Consider the following 7480-nt stretch of genomic DNA (forward strand, 5'->3'; position numbering starts at 1 on the left):
GAGAATCACTTGAAACCAGGAGGCAGAGGTTGCAGTGAGCCGAGATCACGCCACTGCACTCCAGCCTGGGCAACAGAGCGAGACTCTGTCTCAATAATAACAATAATAATTGATAAGAAAACAGGTTGCAGTAAAGAAGCTGGTCAAAACCCACCAAACCAAGATGGAGATGAAAGTGACCTCTGGTGGTCCTCACTGCTCATGATACGCTAGTTATGATGCAATTATAATGCATTGGCATGCTAAAAGACACTCCCACTAGCATCATGATGGTTTACAAATGTCAGGAAGTTACTCTGTATGGTTTAAAAGAGGGAGGAACCCTCAGTTCCAGGGGAATTGCCCATCCCTTTCCCGGAAAACTCATGAATAATCCACCCCTTGTTTAGCATATAATCAAGAAATAACCGTAAAAATAACCACCAGCCCTAGGGGCTGCTCTGCCTATGGCGTAACCATTCTTTATTCCTTTACTTTCTTAATAAACTTGCTTTCACTTTACTCAATGGATTTACCTCAAATTCTTTTTTGCATGAGATCCAAGAACCCTCTCTTGGGATCTGGATCAGGACCCCTTTCCGGTAACACTGGGGCCCAATGCAGCCACTGCCCCTGCCCAGGACTGCCAGGTGCTGGCTTGCTGTATACAGCAGCTGCCACGGCCTCTGACAGCTCAGGAGGACTTGCAGGAGGGCCTGGGGGGCGTCCGCCTGTCAGGCAGTCGGCTGTGACTACAGCTGAGGGTGTCAGGGCTGGGGATCTACCTCCTCGCTTGTGGAACCATCTTCCCTCTGTGTGCACTGCAGGCCTGACAACTCCCTCTCCTTTCTTTCAGTTCTCCCATGCAGTTGAGGCCTGGGTCCCTCAGGACTCCAAGAAGAAAGTGTGGGGCTGCCTGCCCATCTAGTTCCCCTCTCCTCCATTTGTCCCACTTCATGGCTGTGTGACCTTGGGGAAAGGTAGAGCCCTCTCTGGGCAATCAGATCCACCCAGTTCTTAAGAATAGCATGGAAGAAAGTGTTTCAAAGACTGCTCCTGAGGACAAGGGAGGGCAGGGCTGTTAACTTTTTATATACTTATATAAAATTAATAGTGAAGTATAATAAAGTTTGTTTGTTTTGAGCTGTTGGAGGCATTAGCCAAGACGGAAGACACAAATGCAGAGGAACTGTAAGGTTGTAAGGATCCTAGTGTATTGGGGGGCTTCCTGGAACTCCCTTCTAGGATCCAATTAAAGAGGCTGCCCTTGGAGGGTGAGAGGTGGGTAGGTTTTGTTCCCCTCCAGAGAGAGGGCCTTAGAGAAATTCACCAGGAAAAACCAGCTTCTGGCTCTTGTGGCTTTATTGAAGGACAGGAGTCTCCTCCCAACCCTTGATCCTTAACCGTCAAAGCACTTAACATCAGCCACTCTGGGCTGGCTCCTGGCCTGGGGCTCTTGCTGGTTGCTGGTGGGTGACGGAATTCAGGCCTCCCAATTCTTCCAGTGACTGGAGGTGAGTGTGCTCTGCTAGCAGGACTTTGCGAGGCTGGGCTCTGGGGTTCTCTGGAGAACTAGGGTCTGGGGAAGGATCAAGAGGCTGGACTATCTGGACAATATCAAAGTTGGACTTTGTGGGGGCTGGAATTTGGGGGCTTTCTGGAGGGCTGGGCTGGGTGGGCACTGTGGAGAGCCTGGAACTGGGGCTCTCCTGGGCTCTAGAATCTTTGGCTGCCTTGTAGGGAGGGGAGAGATAAAGGATTAGGGACTCTGTGAGAGGAGAGTGTTCGGGGTCCCCTCCGCTACTTGGGTCTGCAGGAGCTGTTGAGGACTGAAATGGAGAGATGACTTCTTTGTTAGCCTCTAGGACAGCTAGGACTTGAGATTCCTTGAGAAGCTTGTAGCATCCACAGATGAGGCATTTTGCAGAGACAGCAGGTCTGCAGGCAGGGACAGGGGCTGAAGCTCTGGCAGTTTCTCATTGTCTGGTTGCTATCTTGCTCTTCCTGGTATGTTGGGCTGGGCAGGGTGGAGAGACAGGCAAGTTGCTGGCCTTTAGATGGCAAAGGGGTTGGCAAGTTGGATGGACCATTAGGGTAAAACTTGGGGAGGAGGCAGGGTTTCCACCAGGATGAATCAGCTGTCTAGGTCCCCTCTGTGACAGCACTTTAAATTCTGGCCTGGTCTCAGGCTGCCTGCACTCTTGGCTCCAACACTCAGACTGTCCAGAATCTCACTCAACAAATCCAGTTGTTCTCTAGACCTCAAGATGCTGCTGCCTATAGCTTCTTTTGCCATAGGCTGCCCTCATCCTTAGGGCTCAGAGGAGGTGTTCTGGATGAGGATGGGCAGCCTCAAGTATTTGCCTGAGAGCCCCAGCCCTAGTCAGGCTGCTCTGGAGTTTGGGTACCCTTCTCCGCATCAGTTGTGGCCTCCTGCTTTCAATATTGGTACTCCCCTTTAGCTTTACCCCTCCCTTGGGGGCTTAGAAGGTTCCTCTTCCAGCTGGAGTCTCTTGCTGGGGTGGAGGGGCTGGTTCTGCAAAGGGTGGGAAAGACAGGACCTTGGGAGCTGCAGAATCAGGGGGCTGAGGCTTGTTGCAAGAGGGTGAGTGTGAAGTGGGTGCCAAATATTAGGGTAAGTGAGGAGAGAGGCAAGATGTCTGGATGGGGACTGGGGTGGGTGGAGGATTCAGTGATAACCCCAAGCATGTGTATGGGGGAAGGGGTGTTCTCACCTGTTCAAAGTGCTGAGTGATAGGCAGGTGCTGCTGCAGGTGATCTGAGTGGCTGGTGAGGGCTAGACCCTCAAGGAGCACCTCCTCTGGAGGCCAGAATCCCCATCCAAGGAAGAGAATGCCTGAGCTGGGAGCCCCTCCCACACCCCCCAGATATTAGCCTTTGGCTGGTCTTACCTTATAGATTAGCAGGCTCTGCATCCCCCTCAAGCTACTCTTGGCCTATAAAAGCACAACGGGAGAATTACACCTGAGGCTGATTGGACCCTGGGCATTTCAGAGCTCAATCCTCTTATCTCATAAGACAGCTCCATCTTGCTATCTGTCCATCTCTGTGTCTTAAATATGTTCACAACCCCCCATGCACCATCTAAGAAATCAATATAAACTTTCACTCCTTTGGCTAATACAAAGGGAGTATTCCAGGAGGAAATAATCGCCAAATAAAAAGTGGCAAAACAACGTTGTACAAGTGTTCATGGCTCAAAGCCATAAAGTATAAAATTACGTGAACAATTTTGAGCTGCAAAAGTTGGCTCCAGGAAACTTGTCGGCTTGGGAGAAAAAAAAAAAAAAAACACATAAGGGCAAAAGCTGGGATTATATGGTCCAAGGACAAAGGATGCTTGCCAGTGAATCTTGGTTGTCAATTTTAAAGAAACAGGCTATGATTTTGACAAAAAGGAGCATGATGAATGGAAAATAAAAGTGGGAAGACTTGTTAATAGAAAAAAAAAAAAAGATTATGGGCCAGGTGTGGTGGCTCACACCTGTAATCCCAGCACTTTGGGAGGCCAAGGAGGCTGGATCACTTGAGGTCAGAAGTTTTTGAGACCAACCTGGCCAACATGGTGAAACCCCATCTCTACTAAAAATGCAAAAATCAGCTGGACGTGGTGGCACGCCTGTAATTACACCTGTAATTACACCTATAATCCCAGCTACTCGGGAAGCTGAGGCACAAGAATCACTTTAACCTGGGAGGCAGAGGTTGCAATGAGCCAAGATCATGCCACTGCACTCCAGCCTGGGCAACAATGTAAAACTGTGTCTGAAGAAAAAAAGAAAAAAAAGATTATAATGAAGCTGAAAAAATTTTATTGCCTAGTGATATCATAGCTGTCATAATGTTGCAAGGCAACACATTACTCGCATGTTTGTAGGGATACTGGTGTGAACAAACCTACTGCCAGTCATATAAAAGTATAGTATGTACAATTATGTACAGTACATAAAACTTGATGATAATAAATGTTATTTATTTATATATTTACTATACTATATTTTTAATTATTTTAGAGTATACTCCTATTTACTAAAAAAAAAGAAAGTTAACTGTAAAACAGATTCAGGCAGGTCCTTCAGGAGGTATTCCAGAAGGCATTATTATCACAGGAGATGACAAACAGCTCTATGTGTGTTATTGCCCCTGAAGATCTTGAAATGGGAAAAAACGTGGAGGAGGAAGACAATGACATTGATGAATCTGACCCTGTGTAGGCTTAGGGTAATGTGTGTACTTATGTCTTAGTTTTTAACAAAAATGCCTTAAAAGTAAAAAATACATGTAAAAATAGAAAAAATGCTTTTAGAATAAGGATATAAAGAAAGAAAATATTTTTGTTTGGCTGTACAATGTGTGTTTTAAGCTAAGCATTATTACAAAAGAGTAAAATAATTGAAAAAATTATAAAGTTGATAAAGTAAAAAAATTATAGTAAGCTAAGGTTAATCTATTATTAAAGGAAGAATACTATTTTTTAAATAAATTTAGTATAGCCTAAATGTGCAATGTGTATAAAATCTACAGTAGTGTATAGCAGTATCTTAGACTTTCACATTCACTCACCACTCACTCACTGACTTACTCAGAAACACTTGCAGTTTTGCAAGCTCCATTCATAGTACCACTTTTTAAAATATATATATTTTTTCTTTTGATATAGGGTTTTGCTCCTGTTACCCAGGCTAAAGTCACTGCAGCCTTGAACCTTCTGGGCTCAAGCAATCCTCAGACTTCAGCCTCCCAAGTAGATGAGATCACAAGTACATGCCATGACACGTGGCTAGTTTTCAAAAAATTTTTGTAGAGACAGGGTCTCCCTATCCTGCCTAGGCTGGTCTCAAACTCCTAGGCTCCAGTGGTCCTTCTGCCTCGGACTCCCAAAGTGATGGGATTACAAACATGAGTTATCACACGTGGCCTCATTTTTTTTAATCTTTTACGCCATATTTTTACTGTACCTCTTCTATGTTTGGATACACAGATACTTATCATTGTCTTACCATTGCCTACAGTATTCAGTACAGTAATGTGCTATACAGGTTTGTAGCCTCGGAGCAATAGGCTATACCTTATAGCTTAGGTGTATAGTAAGCTATAGCATCTAAGTTTGTGTAAATACACTCTATGATTTTCATACAATGAAATCACTTAATGACACATTTCTCAGAATATATCTGCATCATTTAGCAACACACAACAGTACTAATTTTTTTTTTTTTTTGAGACGGAGTTTCGCTCCTGTCGCCCAGGCTGGAGTGCAGTGGCATGATCTTGGCTCACTGCAACCTCCGCCTCCCGGGTTCAAGCGATTCTCCTGCCTCAGCCTCCTGAGTAGCTGGGATTACAGGTGCCTGCCACCATGCCTGGCTAATTTCTTGTATTTTTAGTAGAGATGGGGTTTCACCATGTTGGGCAGGCTGATCTCGAACTCCTGACCTCAGATGATCCACCCACCTCGGCCTCCCAAAGTGCTGGGATTATAGGTGTGAGCCACTGCACCCGGCCATCATTTTTTATTTTTTAGTGATGGAATCTCTCCCTGTCACCCAGGCTGGAGTACAGTGGCACAATCATAGCTCACTGCAGCCTTAAATTCCTGAGCTCAAGGAATCCTCTCACCTCAGCCTCCTGAGTAACTGGGACTACAGGTGTATGCCATCACACCCAGCTATTTTTTTTTTATTTATTTTTTGTAGAGATACAGTCTGGCTATGTTGCCCAGACTGATTGGTCTTGAGCTCCCGGCCTCAAGTGATCTTCCCATTTCAGCCTCCCAATATACTAAATTAGTTTTTAGGATTTTCTTGTTCTTAACCTAGACTTAATTCTCTGTTAATATATTTCCACATGATTTTGATATAGACTTCAAATTTATTGCAAAAATAGCCCTCATTTTGTTTATCTTTTAATATTCAGTATCGTGAAGATGGCCTGGCATATAAAGGGTAATAAATAGATGTTAGTTGAATCAAGTCCATGAAACAAGTAAATAATGACAGAAACATTTGTATTGATATCACTAAAGAGAGCCTTAACTTCCAGCTTGGCAAATGAGAAAACTTGCTTGGCAGGGGCAGGAGTCCTGGGCTTCCAGTCTACTGGGCAGATGCACTGTTAACAGACAGGCAAGAATATTTCCTTATAAGCTGTAAACTTCTTCAGGATTCTAGGAAAGTGGGAAGGACAAAGGTAGGAATATAGCAGAGGTCCTACCAAAAGATGGATAAAGTGCAACTCCAGGACATTTAATCAGCAGGCCATCTCGCTAGATAACAGTAGACATCCTCCTGGCTTAATGTAAGATTAAATACAGTCAAGGGCTCCGCACAAACATATTCATGCTCTATCTTCTAAATGTGGTTTCTGTCAATGTTGCAATGTAAATGCATGCATATCTCTACTAACCTTTAAGGTAATGATACTGTGTTTTGGGGCATGTCATATGGAGAGTCCATCAAACTGGCATCATTGTTCTCCAATCATCCAAAAAGTAAATATTATGTACAATAAAACATAAATTCCGGCCGGGCGTGGTGGCTTACACTTGTAATCCCAGTACTTTGGGAGACTGAAGTGGGTGGATCACCTGAGGTCAGGAGTTTGAGACCAGCCTGGACAACATGGTGAAACCCTGTCTCTGCTAAAAATACAAAAATTAGCTGGGCATGGTGGTGGGCGCCCGTAATCCCAGCTACTCAGGAGGCTGATGCAGGAGAATCACTTGAACCCAGGAGGTGGAGGTTGCAGCGAGCTGAAATGGCACCATCGCACTCCAGCCTGGATGACAAGAGCAAGACTCTGTGTTTAAAAAAAACATTAATTCAACATTAATAAATATTTGATAAGCCCATTATTATAATATAATTGGACTTTTATACCAACCTGTCATAAGCAAATTCAATAAATTTTTCTATACCTATGTCCTTCTTATGCACAGGGATAAACTCAGAGTTCTCCAATTATTAAGACTTAGTTACAAAGCTAGTTTCAGCACAGGATTTCAAACAAGCCTGGGTAACACAGAGAGACCTAATCTCTGCCAAAAATTTAAAAAAAAAAATTAGCTGGGCATGGTGGCACATGCCTGTGATCCCAGCTACTTGGGAGGCTGAGGTGGGAGGATTACTTGAATCCAGGAAGTTGAGGCTGCAGTAAGCCATGAGCATGCCACTGCACACCAGCCCGGGCAACAGAACAAAAATCTGTCTCAAAAAAGAAAAAATAGTTACAAAATTAAGGTACAAGTTAATTCAAAAAGTTAATAATTAATAAATACAAAAATAACAAGGTTATAACCATCACAAGATGTCCATTAATCAAACTAAGAGTGACAAGGGCAGAAAATTTTGAGGTTATGTAAAAGCAAACTACTTTGGAAGAATGCAACTTGCAAAAAGCAAAATTTAACCCAATGTATTCATGAGTTGCCCAGCTGTAAGTGGGAAGAATCAGTAGGAATACATGCCATGATCCATAATAT

At 44.0% G+C, this 7480-nt stretch overlaps 1 pseudogene; it reads right to left on the reverse strand.

Annotated features, from left to right (window-relative positions):
* Positions 1 to 1378: 1378 nt before the first annotated feature.
* Positions 1379 to 3869, reverse strand: LOC101151806 (DENN domain-containing protein 1C-like; annotated as a pseudogene).
* Between the last annotated feature and the right edge of the window lie 3611 nt (positions 3870 to 7480).

This window comes from Gorilla gorilla, chromosome 5 (genome assembly GCF_029281585.2).
Source record: "Gorilla gorilla gorilla isolate KB3781 chromosome 5, NHGRI_mGorGor1-v2.1_pri, whole genome shotgun sequence".
Lineage (NCBI taxonomy): Eukaryota > Metazoa > Chordata > Mammalia > Primates > Hominidae > Gorilla > Gorilla gorilla.